Source organism: Gymnogyps californianus, chromosome Z, assembly GCF_018139145.2.
Source record: "Gymnogyps californianus isolate 813 chromosome Z, ASM1813914v2, whole genome shotgun sequence".
Lineage (NCBI taxonomy): Eukaryota > Metazoa > Chordata > Aves > Accipitriformes > Cathartidae > Gymnogyps > Gymnogyps californianus.
Genome location: NC_059500.1, coordinates 78,346,972 through 78,367,607, shown reverse-complemented (window position 1 = coordinate 78,367,607; position 20,636 = coordinate 78,346,972).

Here is a 20,636-nt window from a genome sequence, read left to right as displayed (position 1 = left end):
CTGCGTGGTGCTTTGTTGCCGGCTGGGCCTAAACAATGACAAATATATTACCTAATTTTGTGGAGTTTATTCTCGTCTTGCAAAGGGTGCGAAAAGGTTGTAATATGAGCTGCATTCACCTCTGCATTTACCCTTCTTTATTCTCAGAAGTAAAGTTAGCAGAAAGGTCTCCTTTTGGATGTATGCCACCATTCCCCTGTGAAACTTTAGAGTATCTTCCAAGTGAAAAAAATAGAAAGAACAAAGTCCCTGGTGAACTTCCTGAAGTTTCACTGACTTTTGTTCTTTATGTGACAATACACAGTTTCACTGGATTAGACATTATTTTTTGGTAGTGGGGAAAGGAAAGGACATGGGAACAAACATGGTGGTGTGCATGTTGTTTGATTGCCAGAGGTAAAGCAACCAATGAAAGAAAGAAACAAACAGATCCCCCCTGCAAAAGAGCAAATCAGAATTTATAAGAATTACATCTTAAAGCTATCTCTCTGGAGAAGCATGTGCAAATCCTTCTCTTTAGGTCTCATTTACTTCGTTCTTACTTGTTGATGTGCTTCTTGGGGGACAGGATTTCTTATGATAACAGAAATTTCAGCTATTGCTGAAAATCAGGATCGGTTTTAAATTGACAGGCTAAAAACCAGTGTAGAATCTGGGAAAAAAGTGAGTTGTGCTGGCAGCTATCTAAACTACAGACTTTTTAATTATTACTGTTATTGTTGACAAAGGGCTAATCCAGCACAAAAAAGTATTAGGATTTTTAATTTTCAATATTTTCACAAAACATTATAGTAGTAATATCAGAATCATAGTACACATTTCTGAATAAATAAATACAACAACAACAAATATTTTCACCAATGGCATTTTGAAACATTTTCTTGGATTTTGTTTATTTGTTTGCTTGGGGTTTATTTTACAAAGAGTAGTAGGAGCAGGAAGGAAAAGCTATTTTATTTTGCCTTTGTAGGCCTGAACACATACATGCATGGAAACTAGATACACTTTTGAATCTTGAGAATATCACAGGTTTTTTTGGAAGATCAACTTTGTAAAACTACTGTATTGCTACCAAGTTGTAGCTTAGGTTACTTGTCCAGGAAAGCTGAAAGCATGTCTGAAGCAAGTGAAAATATGACCATATAGAAATCAATTTTAAAATGGAAATAAACATTTGAAAATTACCCTATCTCCTGTCTTTAGCTGGAGAAATTCAATCTCCATCTTGAAATTCATCTTTGTTCTGTTAAATATTTCCTGTTTCATTCCTACAGTGGATTTTTTTTATAGCTGACTGGAATAATAAACAATTCTTATCATTTCATAGGTATAAAAATAAATTATATCCTCCCCATTTTCATAGAAGGATCATTTTCACTAAAGCAAAGTATCATGATCTGCGCCCTTCCAGTGCAGCAAGGGGACTTATTCCTAGAAGGACTGTCACAAGAGCACATCTACACATGCACTTCCTCCACTTTTAGAGATTTTTGCTTTTTTGGTTGATCAGTTAGAGAGTCTAACCACCCTGCAGGTAATATAATAGGCACTTCTCTGTAGGCCATTCATAACACCATAACATTTCAACTTGAGCTGGACTGTCTGAAGAATTATGCTGCAGCAGGAGGAATTTACAGCTGCATTGGAAATAATGCCACAGCAATCAGTAACCCTCTAATCTTTGTGTGTGGTGACAGAATAACCAAATTAGATCTCTGCTGCTCTGGAGCTGATGTACCAACCATTATCTAACACCGATGCCAATGGCTGATAGCTCTTTCCACACTCCCTCCCAGTCAACCCAGCTGTACTCAGTTATATGGGTTGGGAAAAAAGTGTTTCTAATGTCATGGGTGCAGCTAACTCAGAGATGCTTTTTGTTCGTTAACATTGGAAAAAACAGTGGCATGGAAATAGAAGATAAGGATACTTCAACTGCTCCAGGTGAGACAGATTGGCTGTGTTTATACTAGTAAATTCAAGTGTGCCTGGGCGCTGAAACCTGATGATATTACTAAATGACTGGACTGTTTCTTGGCATGAATGTGGCCCGTTTCAATTTGCAATCTCCCAACTGTTTTGGAAAGTGGTGGAGTTTACCAGCATAAAGGCAGACTGCTCCATGCCAGTTGGCCTCAGAACCCAGGAGCATTTAATTTACGAGTACAGACATACCCTTTGGGTCCATGTGCTGTCTGGGACTGAACTCAAGTTAATAAGTCCTTCTGCTCAGACCTGTGCTTAAGTCCACCTGGTGCCACACTGTGCTGGGTGAAAACAATCCAGGATTTCACTCTTGTAGCCTTCTACTTCAATCCATTTTGTAACATAAACAATGATGTGATACCAGCCCCAAAATTTATCATGCATGCTTCCCCACTGAAACTGGGGCACCTAAATGATGACAAGCAAAAGCTTGTGGAGGGCTTCAAGCTTCAACATACTATTTACCGCTAAGAGAAACTTGAACCTTTCCTCCTGTGTAGTAGCCCAGAATGGAGGGTGGGATGGTGTCTGCCTCCAGGCTGGCAGTGCACTCAGTCCATGCTGATTCCACAACGCTGTGGGAACTTGCCTCCCTTTCTCAGGGCTGGCTTTTCCAATGACTGGAAAGATTTCTCTGAGGATGTCTGCTCCTATTTCGCCTCCCAAAATAAAGTCTTTGGGCAAATGCTATTATAAAGTGTCGTGTGCTCCCTTGGAGGGAGGGAGCAGAATGAAGTAAGGGATTGCAAGACATCTCCTATTATCTGTTAAAACACAATGAATTGATGCTATATGCAGAAGTCTCAGATAAGACATTATCAGGACTTCTGTAGGCAAAGACAGCAGTGAAGTATGTGTGCCAACTGGTAAATGGCTGTCTAGCTGGAAGGGCTGCACCAGTTGCATTGGGGATGTTTGCACTGGAAAGTCACTATGCTGATTGTAAGCGAATGTGCATTTCTCTCCCATCTGCCTTGTGAAGGTCTGGTCAGAGAATTCACATTACACTGGCTTGGTGAAGCTTTTCCTGACAGGCACATCATGCTGGTTGGATTTGATTTTTACAGACAGGCACCCCACCTTTGGCAATAGCTTTCACTGCTGCGAATTCAGTTGAAACTGAGCTTGCTCCTCCTAATGGAAGAGAACTGGGGAGGTGCACTGAATAAAGATAGAGCCACTCATTACAGCAGTACTGACCTTGCTTGACCAGAGTTTGCTAACAGTGTGGTAGGCTGCTTCCAAGGTTTTGTGCTCACTGGAGAAGAGCAGGGGCACACAGGAGAAACATCTTGTCTCCCCCATGCAGGCCTCCAGGCCTAAGACTTAAGGTAAATTCTTCAAGGAAGAGTTAACATGAAACATACCTTTTTTTTTTTTTTTTTTTTTAAGGGATTGTAGCTAAAGCAACTATCAGATCTTTTGTTCTATGGATCTCATCTGTATCCCCTTCAATTCAGCAGAGAGTATTAGGCTTGTCATTCCCCATCCTCACATAAACATAGGACTCAGGAGATGCTGCTGTATTGACTTCCTGGCCATCTTGGGAGCAAGAGACATTTTGGGAGCAGAAAAATGACAAAATGGATGTGAAATATACGATGAAGAACTGCATCCTGATAACTATAAAGCCCCCGTTAGGCATCATACTGGGGAGTCATCCTTATTAAAAGTTGATGAGAAGACCAGCAGATACCAGTAGTACCCTGAATATGCTGTTTTCAAGTGTCAGAGTTTTGATTTTTTAATACTTTTTTTTTAATGTCAGCTCCATGATTTTTATAGGACCTGACTCCTCATATTAAACTCTTAGGGATGCTAATGCTGCTTTCCTGTCGGGAAAGAAAAGCCATGCTTATCTGCCAAGGCAGCTAAGGCTGCTGCTGCTGGCACTGCTCTGTGTGAGTAACATTTACCCCTGCAAACAGAACCTTGTGCTAACCTTCTTCACAGGAGAGAATTTCACACAACACCAGCCTTTACATCGTGTGCACACCTTTCCAGCTGATCTGGATCTCTACCCAATGTGCGTTTTTCTCCCTCTCCCTCTGCAGTTAATAGGTATTGCTAAATGATGCTGGCCAGAGACTTCTGCTGAATGTCCTGCTTACTGACTGAGAAAGGAAATGCTTCCTCATGATTTATCATCATTTCCACTTATCTCCCTGTATAGGAGATAACAAGCGGCACAAGAATTTGTACGCATATTCTAACAGTCCTTAAAGGAGAGACTGAGTGATATGATCAGGCATTGGCACTGGAGGGGGAAAAATTAGGTACCAGCTTCGCCATAACTGTTAATTTGCACCCTCTAAGAGAGAGCGGTTTAAGTTAACTCACGTCTGCTGAAGGGTGTCTTGGGATAAGAATGTGCATGCAGCTACCAGGGAACTTCTGATGCTTTGTAAGTTATTACCCTGCAGTGACTGGTTTGTGTGTCAGAGTCCTTAACCACATTAAGGCAGAATAACTTCCCAAATGGAAGCTATGGAGTGTATTGGAGGCAAAGGTGCTGATATAAAAGTGCGGGAGATTGCTGTTCAAGTTTTCCATTAAAGTGCAAGTTTGATGAAGCTGGGGTGTGTATTGCTTTTGGGCATCTGTCAGAGAGGGAAGTGAAAGCCTTATGGAGCACTGGAGCATGTTATTGGCAGTGTTGTAGGCAATACAGCAGTGGAAAGGATTGCACAAGCTGCTTTTACACTCTTTTAACATGTTCATCTGGATGGGCTGTGTTTTGTCTTCACTGAAAGAACAGGGAAAGAAAAAGGGATAGGGGAAGAAAAGTAAAACAGAGAGGGAAAGGAAGAGGGAAGGGAAGGAAGAGGCAAGGGAAGGAAGAGGCAAGGGAAGGAAGACGAAGGGAAGGGAAGGAAAACGAAGGGAAAGAAAATGAAGGGAAAGAAAACGAAGGGAAGGGAAAGAAAACGAAGGGAAGGGAAGGGAAGGGAAGGGAAGGGAAGGGAAGGGAAGGGAAGGGAAGGGAAGGGAAGGGAAGGGAAGGGAAGGGAAGGGAAGGGAAGGGAAGGGAAGGGAAGGGAAGGGAAGGGAAGGGAAGGGAAGGGAAGGGAAGGGAAGGGAAGGGAAGGGAAGGGAAGGGAAGGGAAGGGAAGGGAAGGGAAGGGAAGGGAAGGGAAGGGAAGGGAAGGGAAGGTACAACTGCTGTGGAAAGGTAATTCAGAATTTGTGCTGGTTTTTTTTCTCACAAGGCTTTCCATTAAAAAGTGAGGGGACAGTTAGCGGTGTTACAGCAACCGCAAGACAGGGTAGTGAGAGTTGGAGGCCAGAAGAAAGTGAGGGACCACCTTGGTTGGAAGGTGCAAATCTCCTTTTAGGGGTGAAATAATCCCACCCATATCCTGGGTGAAAGAAAGGCACTTCCTTCCTTACGGACTTTCTTAACCTGAAACGAGGTCCCACATCTTCAGAAGTCCCCTAACCACCACACCTAAGAAGGTTAGCCCCATCTTCTGAGGCTGGGCATAATTCTTGAGTGAAATGCTAAGCACTGGTAAACTGAGATGCGTTTAACTTGTTTCTCACTGACTGCTATGTTCCTAAGGATTGCTAGATAATCCTATCAATATACAAATCCACTGAAAGTCAGTGTATCTGCCTTTGAACTTTCTATTCTCTCTTTCTGAATTATTATATTCCTCATACTGCAAGAGGATAAGTCTCTAGCTGAAGACAACTTGGCAGCATTTAGTATAACATGACTGATGATCAGAAGTACTGTAATCACCAGTCCAACTTCAAAAGACTTCAATGAGAAGGACAGGCTGAATGAGAGGCAATGTTAACTTATCTTGGAAATGTTGATCAGCCTATCAACATTTTAATAAATATGCATCTGAACTAGTTCCTTTGTGTCCCAAAACCAAAATAATGCTACCTTGTAAAAAATAAATGCAAACTCAGGAAGTTCTGTCAGACAGACAATGATTTATCTGACTGTTCATTTCTGTTCCCTTTATCAGGAAACGTGATCCATACCCTTTTAGATAGTGTCACTACTTTTCCTTGCAATTCACACTGGGATTTTCTTTTCTCAGTAAATAAGTTAAACATTGATCATTTTAATTAAAAAGTTACCTACAGTCAAAACATATAAACTTGTGAATTTAATAGATATTATCATGTCTTAAGTACTGTCAAGGATGTTAAAATTTTGGATAAAAGAGGATCAGGGAAAATTAATTTTTGGAAACGATGCTATTAATGTTGTAATAGACCGCAATCTTAATATAGTTCTGGTTACACATAGACACCCATTCACACTGTAAAGGGCAGTTGTGCTCCTGGATATTCAGCTGTGACATAAAATTGAGGTGCTGACCAAACGTGGTCATGGTGATACTATGGTACTTATGCAGTAGTACGGATATTGGAGTTGTCTTGGACCATCAATTAAATGACATTAATTACCCTGCCTCTGAAAATCTATGTGTAATTACAAAGTGGTAGGATGTTCTTATTTTTTCTCCTAAACTTTACTAAAGCGTAGATGACGCTTCCACTGAACTTCTTTGAACAATTATTTCCTGGAAATAACTGATAGTTTTGAGGAGAGATTAAATGATGGATGTTAACTTGGGGACATAAATATTAAGAGAGACTGTGATTTTGCCGTAGACTTTGTGTATGACTTTCAGAAAGTAACAGAGTCAGTTTTAAGATAGAGTTTTAGCTTTTTAAATAGGCCTTTCCTTTGCACAGCAGAAGGATGAGGGACAATGGACAGAAGTTTTAGCAAGGCAAATTACTATCAGATATAAGGAAAAAATTGTTCACCGTGAGAGTGGTCAAATGCTGGAGTAAAATCCCAGAGGCGTTAGGGAATCTCCATCCTTGAAGATATTAAAAAATCATCCAGACAAGACTCTGAGCAACCTGATGCATGGGAAATGAAGGGATGTTGTTTGAGCATGGGACTAGACTGGATGTCCCCCAGATGGCCCACCCAACTGAAATTATTCTGCAATTCTGTGATTCCGAACTTCCAGACTGTCCCTTCCCACAGCCAGTCTGGAGCCATCCCAGAATTCAAACCAGCCAGGCATCTCCCTTGCGCGCAGCCAGGTTGAAAGTGCAGCTGGTTCACACTGGAAGGACCAAACTCTTCTCCACAGCAACATCCCATTGTGTCATTGTCCGCTTTTGACAAACTAGATTTCCTTACCTACCTGATTCAGATGCTAAACTAAAACTCCAGGGAGAACAGAAATTTTAGGCAACTGCTAGTGAATAATGGCGTTTCTGAATGCCCTTTCTGATTCACTGTAGTCTTCACAAACATTATAAATGGAGACCATGTGTTTAATGTAACTTTTTCATCATGGAGACGACAATCTTACTTCTAGTCCCCTAAATATTTTGTTGGATCTAGCCGTGAGTCTAATTTCTTTCCCATAGACAAAAAGGGACTATAACATTTACCTTTCTTAGATGCATGTAGTGAAGCTTCATTTATTTATTTTTATGCTACTTTAGACCTTTAAATACAAACTGGGATGTTAAAATATAGCTATAAAATGACGAAAAATAGGAGATAATTTTTGAGATTGTGAGAAGAAATTATTGCATTCAGAATAAGTAGGAAAGCTGTATTATTTAAGGTTATTTTTTGTATGTACTTAATCTTTTTTCTCCCCCCCCCCCCGAAAACATCTCCTCCCTCTCTTTCTGTTCCTGCTGTGTGTGAGTACTACCTTGCTGTCTACCTTCGTTAGGTCTCTGTAAGAAAAAAGGCAATTAATATTTCAAGAGGCGTCCTTGTAAAATAAAGGTTAAATCAAGAAAAAAAATCACAATATAAATATATTATGAATTCTGATCTTGTTCTGGAAAAGTTAGCACCATGTAAATTTAAAGCCAGCATTGTAGCATTTTCAAGTTGCATTTGAGAAGTTACAAGGTACATACCTGACTGCCTAAGTTAATCTGTTTTGTGGGCAGAATTTCAATTCTTTCCAAAAACTTGTTAATGTTCCTCTATTTTTAATCTCATTACTGTTGTGTTTATTACTAATAGCAGCTAGCTTTTGCACTTTGGCTGTTCTCACAATACAAACGAAAGGGACAGAAACTTAAAATGAACTATAAGCTTGATGCAATAGGGAAAGGGATACAACCAGAAACATGACACAGCCAAAGCTGTAAATTAGGGAATTCATTTTGCTCTAGCACCTTAGGAACCAATACTAAGAACAGAAATATCCGGTGACATGCTGAGAGACAAGCCCTCTCTAAAAATGAATGAACAAGGCATGAAAAGTTCAGGGAGGACATTGGGAAGTGAAAGTGACGTATGAAAAAATTATATTTCGGATGTGGGGTACATCTAAGACAAGAAGCTGGAGCTTCTGCTTTGCATGTAAGCTGTTGGAGACAGCACACACAACACTCTCATCCTGTGACCTGAACAGGGTTTGCCCACAGAGTCTATTAAAATCATGTATAGCTCAAGAGATAAGTTTAAGGACTACCCAATATTTTCAAATTTGGATCCCCACAAGTAGATATCAAAATAAGTAGTCCACTTTCTTGAAATGGATCCTAAAGGTGTTTGAGTTGAATTTGCAAGTTCTGAAAAGAGACCCAGTTTCATTATAGGTGCCATATAAAAATGTGCATACCTAACTTTGGGCAATTATGTTTGAAAATGGTGACTTATTTTTAAACAAACCAAAGAAAAAAAGAGTGTAATATCAATGTTGTTTTTTTTTTTTTTAAAGTCAAATCCTCACGATACTAGGGAGCAAAGCAATGAAGTTTTCAAAAGGTTTCATTCAGAGTAACCTTATGCTAATAAATTCCATATAAATATTAATTCACAAAAGTTAAAGAAAAAACCCACAGATGTTTTTACCTTTTGGGAATAGTATTTAATGATCGTCAAGTAAATTCATTTGGCCAAAAAATAATCTTGCACTTATTCCTTGTTTTCAGAGCAAACATGAAGAGGATGTTCAAATATTATTTAATACCTGAAAAATATTCTCTTAATTTAATTTTTATTTTAATTTAATTTTAATTAAATCTTGGCTGTAATAAGGAAAGGGCAAGGATGTTCTAACTGTACAGAAATACTATAAAGTGCACCATCCATCTAATTCATCCTTACACTGAAGTCAGCAGGCTTGGTTCCCGGGCTGAATGCAAAGTTGATGGTTTTATATTAAACATGACTGTGGTGTAATTGGAATTACACATGCATATATTTGGCCCAATGACTTTATTAACTTTCATCCACAGGCAGTTATTGAAAAGAATATTGTCAGCTCTGCTTATTTAAAATGAAACTTGCTTTCTGTTTTGGGTCCTTCTTGGATGAAAGGAAAAAAAAGGAATAATTTGGTCTGTCCCCAGGTTCTGAACACTGTGTCATTCAATCTCAATTAAAAGTAATAGAAAAAAATATATTTTTGTTTGTTGCTTAGCAAAACATGAATTAAGCCCTGGGCTTGGGTTCTGCATCCTTTTTTTCAGATATGTATTTCTTGTATTTCCAAATATGAATCAAGACTTGCTGTCACATTGAACCTTGCTGCCATTTGGAATAATATTCTTTTTATCCTGTTTTACCAGTTTTTTGTCATTATGACTATGACAAGAGTTATTCTTGGTGTTTGAATGATGATGAATGAAAAAATAAGCCTGAGAAGGCTGAAAGACTTGTACCATCTCATGTAACTTCAGAGATCTGTGACATAGGTCTCCATTTCTCAGTAGTCAGCCACAGCTGTAGTTATGTCTCTCTTTCTCTCCATGATGAAAAGTAGGCACTCTGAAGGTGCAATTCATCTGAAACATCACAGCTATCTACCTTAAAATGATATGGACCGCCTTCTACAAGTGCCTGTTCCTTCCGTTGCCTCTGAAGAGAAATGAAGAGCGTAGATGAGAGGTAGATTTTGGCCCTCTGCACATCTTCCTTTTACTTAGATGAATCCCAAGATGCTTTCCTGATTTTACTGTTATTGTAGTACCTGCATGCCTTAATTGAGGTCAGGGCTCCATTTTGTGGGTGCAGTCCCTAAGAATAATGGGAAAACATTTGTGTCGAGAAAAACTGACATCCTCATAGAGAAGATAAACAAAGATAAATGGAGATTAAGTGACCTGCCCCAGATTAGTGGCAGAACCTTGGAGAAAGCTAATGTCTTGGTTCAGTACCCAAACTATAGAAATACACTGCCATTTGGGACACAAATCACTGCATGTAAGGCTTGCGTTACACTAATACGGTGTTGCTGCGTGACATCTTTGTTATTAATAACCCTCACGATTAGTGAAATTATATTAATACTGAATGATGCTAACCATGACTAGGATTCTTCCTTCCAGGCATTATGCATACATAGTGAGAGACAACCCCTGTTGTGCAGTTGTTGTCCCCACCATCATCCTGAGAAACTATTTGTTTCTCAAACTATTTTTTTCTTCAGCAAGGAGTCACTTCTGACCAAAGAATTTGTGGGTACTGGGGGAACAGGAAACCAAGGTCTACATTGATCAACTGGCAGGTCAAGCCAACTGGTGATCTGACAATAAAAGTGCCTGGAAGGGAATGAGCACTGGGAGAAGATGGAATTCCCCAATGGTGGATGGGAGAGGACACCGAGTTTAGAAACTAGGGACATTGTAGTGTGGAGGGGGGAAGGCTGGTGTATGGAATTGCTGCCTTTGATTGACGGTTTAATAAGCAAGCATAATTGCTGATTATATTGACAGAGCTGATATACGATGAAGCATTAAAAATAGCCAAACTCTGGTGATTTACTAGTCACAACTACTTGCAATAAATATAAGAAAAACTGCATAGAAGATGCAAAGGGTATAAAAACAATCACTCTAGGAAATTTCACACCAATTTTCCACTCAGTTTTCAAGAAAAAAATAACATTTGTGCCCAGAATGATAATTATAGAGTTGCATTCAGGAGCCTCTAGAACTATTGATAAATGATGATAGAAAACACCAGGAGAAAAAAAAAAAGAAGAAAATAAAAATCCCATGTCAGTTACTTGATACTTACAAATCTACAAAAAGGATGGGAGGGGAGTGGAAAAAAAAATCCCAGGCTTGTATCTTTATTAGAAGCTCAAAATGTCACATATAAGCAAGGAATACTACATAAAATATTAAGCGACTCTAATGCTGACCGGGAAAATTTATGGAGTTGGAGCTGTCTGTCTTAAATCATGCCCTCTAGTTATCTGTGCTTCATCTCGCCTAACTTGCATTCTCTGAGGGCAGTGCAAGTTTTTAATTCTGTGTATTTATAAAAAATTTACAAAGGACTAATTTAAGCACTACATTAAGATAATAGTAATAATAATGATAATAATCTGAGATGCACACAGAGAGAGGGAGAGAGATATTGCAGGAAGGAAGGTTTGCCAAACAGTAGTTACAAAGATGTAGGTTTTTTCCTTGTTTGTTTGCTTGCTTTTTAATGAAAACTGATGTTTTCACATCTAGAAAAGTAATTATTTGGCGGTTTGTTGCTGTGTTATGAAGAAATGCTGCTCCATATCGTTATGGTTGAAACTAGCCTTTCATTACAGCTTTAATAATGATTCTCTACCTGCCACTGCCACCAAAATCAAGTTCACTGAAGTATCTTACTAACTTACACCTGACTAAAGGGTATCTTTGTTTCTTTTTTGTTTCTTTTTTCATTTTGTTTCTTGGACAAAGCTGATTCAAAATAGGTAAGGTGTCCAGGATATGTGAGTGCAGCGAGGTAAACTCACTTTGTGTGTGTATTCCTAACACTCATCTCACCCAGCATCGAAAGACCTTGAAGTCTCCATATAAACCCAAGATTTGGTGATATTTGGTGCTCTTGCCTTATTTAATTAGAGCGCTAAGTGGCTACCTGTGAGTTTACTGTTATCCAAAACAGCTTAAACCTCCAGTTGGGATCCTAATTTCCATTGCTTCAGTACAATGAGCACCATGGGCAGAGTAGGGCCAACCAGGGGACATCACACAATTGATTAGACATCTCGGGAGGAAATAATAAAGGGAACATAGGTTTACATGTCAGAGGGAATTAGCTTGAGAGCCAGGAAATGAGCAAAAAGAACAAAGACCCCCATCTATGCTTATAGCAATTTCTTTCTGAAAAAAGAAAAAAAAAACCAAACAAACAACCCAAACCCCAAAACCTTTCCATGTTCTTTCCTACAAGGGAATGTGTTAAGGAACAGGAGGATAGGAGTCAAATGGAAAACAGCAATGTGTTGGCAGTTATGGGAACTTTTAACTTCAGTGAAATCTGTGTGAGGGTCTTGAAACAAGCAACAATTATTTTTAACTAGTGATCTTCTGAGGGAAAGAAATTGTTAAACTGGGAGTCACAACTTCAGGTGTCTAAATCAGCTGAAATAAAAGTTCCACACAAATGGGATTGATTTGCAAAGTTATCACTGTCCCATATATTTGGAGAAGGAAAACTGAGACTGAGAGGCAGGAGACAAGCAGGGAACATATGAAACAGCACTCCTCCAACTGAAACACTGCAGTGAACTGCAGCATCTTCTCACCATATACTGTTTTGGAAGATGTGTTCCTCTTGCAATCCTCCACATGATGTCTCCAGACTATAACTCTCATGAAGTGTTCAGAATAGACAGTTCAGTCTCTATCACAGGCACAGGGAAAACATTTTAAAATCGATATTAATTTTCTTTGATGAAACTTCAATTTGGCAAAGAAATTCTGATCTTTCAACTCTTTGTTTCTTGTTTTAGGATGAAAATGAACGTGAAAATGTTAGACTAAAAATTCTAATTTTTGACCAGCTCATTTTTCTTATTGCTCTTTTATATTCGTTCTTACTTAATTGTGTTATAGAAAGATGAAGTTCCTTAGTGGTTACATTTGCAAGCATACAAGGAGACTGTCCCTGCTCAGAATTTCTTTAACCTCAGTGATTTAAAGAAATTGGAAAAAAAGGAAATATTATTATTACCTGGATTACTGATAAGGAAATTAGATTAAGCAATTTAATTTAAAGAAATCAATCCAAAACCAAAGCTGTGGCAGAAGCAGGAACCAGTTGTCACAAATTCTCCTCAGTGCTCGGTGTTCAAATAATCCCTTTTTATTTTTTTAAATCTAAGTTAACATTTGTGGCATGTGACCAAGCCTGAGAAGATCCCTCCATTACCAGTGGGGCCTGAACGTACTGCTTGCTCAATCCCCCGTCAGCTCCAAGAGCCCTATGCCATAAATCACACAGGGATGGGATGAGACCTTTCCTATGGACCCTATAATGCATGGAGTTACCTGTCTTGAGTATTTCCCTGTCTCCCTTAAATACAAAATGGTGTTACTGAGTAACAGGGATTCATGGAAGACAGGGAGGAAAAAGAAAAAAAAAAAAAAAGAGGCAAGGTACCACCCCATTTTGTAAACTGGAAGGACTTCAGCTAATGCTCCATAAAAACTGGCTTAATATACAGTTATTACAAAGCTTCAGTTTTTTGACAGATTAAGTGCTATTAAATCACTTTGCTCTGAAGGCACTAAAAGGTCACAAGATGAATTAGTTCAGGCCGTCTTAGCCTACTCCTCACACATTGCTCCACTCAGAAGAGAGGGGGGGTGGAAAAAAAGAAAACTGAACTGGAAATTATGACCCTCTAAATGTCTACAGGACGCGAAGCTGTGAAGAATGACAGTGCCTTGTCAAAAGCAGGCAGATGGGCTTTTATCAGCTTGCAGGGCAATTTTCTTCCCTTTTTTCTTTCTCTTTTCTCTTTCTTTTTTTTTTTTTTCTTTTTTTTTTGGTAGACTCTGATCCATAATGTTGCATTCTGCCCTTTAGGAAGAATTTTCCAGTTGAAAAGATCAGCAGGCATCACCTAGCCTACTGCTTAGGACATGTACTCAGGTTGGATGCAATAATTTTTTTAACAATACAGTTGGAGCATATGTTTTTTTAAAGTGGCTGCTTTAATAGGAAAAACTTCCCTTCTGAAGAGGATTTCATATGCGTTTTGATAAGGATGGCATCTCACGCCCAATGATGTTTTATTTTTCTGTTTTTCTCAAAGCATTTACACACTGAAAGCAGACAAAGACTGTAGGCGTGTATTGTTACCAGTACTGTCTTTTCTATACAGGTTGATCACTCTGCCCTCAGTGAAGTTATTCCAGTTTTACAAGGTCAGTGTAAATGGGATCAAAACTGAATCCCTGATGAAGCTTTCATTAAATCACTGATGCATTTTTGGCTTCAGCCACAGCAGGAATGGCCCCTGCCTTTGGGAATTGTATACTGACTCTGTAAGGGGTTTAATTTCACCCCAGAAAGCAGAAAAATTCAGTACTCAAGAACACTTTGTCCTTAATTCACCCTACTGGGGCCTAAAAGTTGTCGATCGCACATTGTATTTCTCTACCCAGCGTTTGAGAACAGCAGGGGATCTTTACATTCAATAGGCCATGAGCTGCATTACTTCAGCACAACTGATGAAGAAAGGATGGACCAGTGACCTTCGCTTTTTGAATTTCTTTACATTTTTATGGATGAATGTCATGGCTGTCATGCCTTTTCAAGGCTGTTTTTTCCATTATCATCCTCAGTTTTTTCCTTTCTTTCCATTTTGTGGATCTAAGCCTTACTTCCTACTCCTCACTAACGATCTGCTCTCAGCAGCTCAGACGGCATTGATGCTCTTTGTGCTAACTACCTTATTTTATAATATAGAACAATCTTGACTCAGCAAAGTACTTAAATATGTCCCCGACTTTAAGTATATGAATAGTGAGAGTAAAGTCAATGGAAGTCGTCGTGGCTTAAATTTTGACATGTGCTTAAGTATTTTGCTGTATTGGGTCTTCCGGTGTATTAAAAACCTGTTGGTACGACAGCACCTCTCCCTCAAAGCCCTTATTGATCGTCTGAATCAATCTTTATCACAGATAGAGGCGTAATCATGTAAACAAAGAACGGCTGAATACTCGGTCTGAAAAATGAAAAACACAAGGGTTGTTTAAATGAAGTAGTCCATGCAGCATCAGTTCCCTCTTTAAAAAACAACCCCAGTACTCAAGTAAGTAAGTGTACATCAACTTAAGGTGAGCACATTTGTAATAGCAGTGTAGGACAAAGGTGAGATCAAGGACAATCCAAGACACAACTGAAAACACTGGCACATGAAGACTTAGCTTCTAAATCCAGCTGTCCCAGTAAAGCTACTTTCTGATCCCGGTTTCCAATAACAGGAATTCACATTGACAGACATTCTTTCCCTTATGGAAAGAACTCCAACATTAAACCTGTATTCACTAACAGCAGAGCTTTGTCCACGTACAAAAAAAAGCAGAAGAGTTATAAGAAATATGCTGAATGAGGAATAATTTCCATGAAAACTTCTAATTTCTGTTACTTATTAAAAAGCGGATTCATGAACAGTAACAACTTGGGGAATAGAATATTATTTCCAACTGGATTATAACTTCTGGTGATAATAACATTCAACCCTTATTTATTTTCTACTCACAAAAGACTAACACTATTGAGCTCTGTTTCTTTGAAAATGATCCTTTATATGTTGAGTCCTGTCTCCTAGCAGACAAGTAAGGATTGACTCCACTGTAAACTAGAATCAGACTTTCCTAACCACCAACTGGATGCATAAAATAAAGTCTGACCTTCTCTGGACAGTCATTACCATAGACAAGAAAATGAAATGATAGTTTAATAGCACTTCAAAAGGGACAGATACTTTTGCCTAATCATGCGACTCAGTTTGTAGTCTACTTTCCTAAAGGCTTCCTTTTCCCCATTAGTTTCAATGGCACTGAGCTCTTGGCCTGACTAGCAATATATAATTCGCTACATCTTTTACAAAATTAACAAGTTGCAAGTACTGTCAAAAAAATAAATGCACTAAGCTTTCCTTCCTTAAAAAAAAAAAAAAAAAAAAAAGGGAAGAAAAAGGGGGGGTAGAGGGGCGGTTGACACCTTTTTTCAAGAGAACTGTTGATCCTCATGTAAAACTAAGGATTTTCCACTGTGAAATTTTAAGATTTAATTGAAAATCATGGGTTTCGTCCTGGCTGACACTTAAAACTATGCAAAAAATTGTGTTTAGATTTGAAGCATGAAGGCTCTGAGTGTTTAAGCCACAAGAAGGAGGCCATATTTTGAATCACAGTGCTGACTCAAATGAGTTAAAACTTTAATACAAGATCAGCCATAGCACCTGGCATTGAACGAAACCTAAAGACCTTATCATAAAGTTCTGATAAGTCTTATGTAAAGAAAATCTGGGCATGAACAAGATAAATGAGTAAGAATTGGGCAATAGTACTTCAGTAGTACTGAAGCACCTTGCCTGGATTAGTATAGCCTGCCTCGCAATGTGGTTAATTTGTACAGTTGATGTGCTAATATGGTCATATTGGTCCTTGCTCCTGTTTCGAGCCATCATAGATATCGAGTATGGGCAGGTCTGAGTTGCATATACATTTTCTGAGGTGAAGATGCTCTCATGGCTGCATTGAAAACCCTGTTAATGTCAATATTAGCTGTTTCGCTGCTCATCTCTTTGACTGATGAAACTGAGATGGGGGTAAGAAATGGAAATTGCTGAAAACTAATGGAACACCAGGAGGAAAATAAAAAGCCATAGCACGACAAAGAAAAGGGTAAGAGGCAGAGGAAAGGAAGGCAGGGAAAGAAAAGGAAAGGACATTTCATGTGGCAATAAAGTGGTTAACAAATGCCTGGAATCTAAGAGGAATCTCTGACCATATTCTAGCCTTGACCTTTGTGCACTGCCATCAGCAGATCTTTTCTTATAGTTGGGAGTGATGTTACTGTCTCCAGTTTATAATCCTATTCACAGACTTGTATAAAAGTAGTTTGACTCCTCTGTCCAGAAAATTTGATAGCTATGGCCTGGGAGAATCAAGAAGAAAAAGCTGGGGTAGCCAGTAGTTGTCATTTATGAAGACCTCAGTTTAACTGCACAAGGTGAGTGAAGTGCAAAAGGGCAGAGAAGAAACTCAAAATCCCAAAGTTAAAAACAAAACCAAGCCCCTCTAAATGGTTTGTATGGCACTTTTTCCCTAACTTTTTCATTATTGAAGATGACAACGGGACTTAAGATTCATACAAAAGCATAAATTCCTCTATGTTTTATAAAAAACAGTTCAAGTAGAGTATGTACCTTGCAAAAATTGAGTTGACTATTTAACCTAGTAAGACTTTTATGTGATCTTATTATTGTATAGTAGAGTCGATAAACAACATGAAAAGAAAATTTATTTAATTCAAGGTGCAATTTTTACCCTGCTATTATCCATTTTAAAGTCTGCATGTATTCTATTTCATTTCATATTTCTCCTCATAATCACCGGTACAGAAATGAATTTTGACAAATATTCAGTTGCCATTTTAATCCACCTCAGGGGAAAGAAAAAAGATTTTAGCAAGTAAAATTAAGCTTATTTAAACATTTTTGCTCTTTAGATGAATTTCGCTTCTTAAAAATGGGCAAAAGTTCACTGACTACAAGAGAGACGAATTTTCTCATTAACACTGTGAATATTTGACATAGTGTTTTTGAACAGAGACCTCTTAGCTAGGTAAATGTTAGTCAATAAAGAAGCTTTCTGAAAGTTACATGCAGGCTTGTATGCAAACTGCCCGCTGCCAGTGGTATATATGATATCCTATATCCTATATGATATCCTAGCAGTGATTAAAATGCTGCAAAGTAACATACACAAGGCTATGATAATCATGGCAAATCATGGAACTAGGGACACAGAAAGCAGGAAAAAAAGGGAAAAAAAGGTTTTTTAGAACTTGAAGTGACTAATTTCTTCAGGTGAGAGCTGTAGAGAAAACTGGTGACAAAACCACTTAGGCTGGCAACATCATTTAATACACATGGAACAAGGAATTATAGTGGAATTCTCTTAACTAGGATGCATTGGAATAATCCGCCCTCAAGGATGAATTTTATCAACACAGTGAGTTAGCCACCACAGCTCATCCAGAAATGACACTGTGGTGTATCGTGGGGGTCTTACAGCTGTATATACAAAAACTAATCTTCCCCTGTAGCCAATGGAGAACAGAGAGACTATTCCAGGTTGTGTTTCAGAGCACCTAAACTGGTGGCAGCTTTGAATCATCTCTGGTGAGGAGCCTGCCTCTCTCCATTGGTAGACACGTGGCCTCAGAAATTGACTTCCGTTGGATTTAGCCTTTGTCAGTACCAATTTGATCTGACAGCAACATGAAGGCATCAGTATCTTCATCTGCATAAGATACTTCACACCCAGTGAAGAACATTAGCAGCTCAGACTGAAGCAGTTTAAGGCCAATGCTTTTTCCCTGACATATCCATGGGGAGAAAATAAGCAAGAAAAAAAACACATTTCCATTGAGAGGACATTTTCTGGGGATTTCATATTCAGTTCACCAATCTTGTTTCTTTATGTTTCTGGACTTCACTTATTTGTTTGATTTTCTTCCTCCCTCTCTCTCATATTCCTGTCTCTAAAGGTTTATATCCTAATTGTTCTATTTTTTCTCCTTTGTTACTTTTCCCATCCTTTCCTCCCTTTTGTTTCTCTCAGTTTTATCAATACACTTCATTCTTTTCCCCACTACATAACAAAAAGAAGAAAAAAATAACCAATAAGATTATTTTTTAATGCTAAGGTCATTTGCTATGCAAATATCATTCCTAATTAGATGGTAAGTTCTCTGAGGACTCGTGCATTTGAAGAGTACATGATTTGACTCCAGTCCTGATTTAGCCCTCCAGACCTAACTGTAAACAGCAATTCCTAGGTGCTTATCCTATCATAGGTCTATAGGCTACAAACTGGTATTTCTGCTACATGCAAAAAGAGGGAAGGGTGGCAAAATCTCTTTATAGGCTGCCTCTTAAGCTACTTCTTAAGATACATATGGTACCAGGCAAATAGATTGCTTAGCACTATTATCAAAAAAGTATGCACTCGTGAGGCAGTAAATATCTTTTCACTTCAGTGGAGTGTCGAAATACAGTTTTCTTTGTTTCTTTATGAGAAAGATAAGCATGAAAAAATCTTTGGTTTCTGCATGCTCCTAGGCACTACTGAAGTCAATGGGAATTGAGAGAACCCAGCACCTGATGGCTATTACAGTTTTTCTTGATATTTTATCTTGCCCTCCTGGCCTGGTCTTTTGATTGTCTCTATATTTTGCAGCTGTGAGTAGGATGTTAATGTGTTATGACATACTCATCATATCACGAAGGAAGAAATGATTCGTCTTGAAGATCAGACCTGTCATATAATTATACATTGACTATAACAAATCAAAATAAATTATTCCTTAGAATATACATGCATATTATACATTGAGTACATATGAGCACATGTGGGCATGTGTGTGTGTTGGGAACAATAAAATAAAATTAGAATTGCAAGGAACTGGTAGTTGACATATTTCAAAGACAAACTATTTGAAATAGCTTATTTTTTTTACAAAGCAGGTCCTACATCTCCCCCCTTCCCTGCATGTCAGGTTTGCCTGTGTCTAAAATTTCTGGGTCTACCATAGCTCACACGTACACACACATGCACACAGACATATTTCTCCTGAGGAAAGACTTCAACTTTGTGGCAAAACTGAAGAAAGCATGTCAGGAGGCTGTCGGAAAAAAAGCAGCTTCTTTCCTACAATTGTTTTTGGACTCCGTCCAAAATTCACCCTCACTGCCTTTTACTCTTGACACATATTCCCTACAGAGTCAAATATTTTTTTTTATTATTTTTTAAACAACTGGCAGATTTTAGGTTGTGCACCTCCATTGCTAGTCTGGGAGTCCAAGATTCAAAGAGCAGTGACTCTATATTCATGTCGATATTAAATAAGCATGGCATTTAAAGACAACTGTGGGCAACTTTTTCTTTTGATGCTATCTTGGGATTTTTTTTTAAAGGGTTTTATATAAGACATCAAATAGTTATGAGGAATGTGGCTGTGCTTTTTATAACACAAGAAAGGTTAAGAGCAGAAATCTTTACAGACATTGTAAGAAGTTCCAGGGGAACAGAAAGCTCTGTGGACTCAGAAGATGGATTTCACCTTCAAGACTAGGATTCAAGTTCACCAGAGGAATCTCAAAGTAACAAGTGTTTTGATCTCAGCTCAGTTCTTCAGGGCTTTGTGTGTGTGTGTGTTGGTTTCTCAGAAAGAACTCTATTTTGCATCTAATCTAAAGAGGTTAGTTCCCTATAGATTAAAATTTAACTGGCAGGGAAAATACTTAAAGCTTCTCTTTAGTTTGAACCCATTCAAAGTTTCTGGGAGAACTCACCTGCTTCCAGATATCTCAGCTTCATGGACTATTTTTAATTGGCTTTGGTATCGCTTCTCTTTCCTGGGTGTTTCGTTGTTCAGGCTGCTCCTACCTCTCCTATGTTGCATGGATAAGCGTCTATTGAGAATGCACAGGTATCTTGAGATGGGTTTGAGTTTTGATGTAAGGAAGAGAAGAATGAAAGGAAGCCTTGCATAGGCATGCGAAGGCAGGTCACAATCCTGGACAAAAGAGGGGACCTTTGGAGAAGGAAATTACAGCACAGTGAGTTGGCTCCATTAAAAGAGACAGATAGTG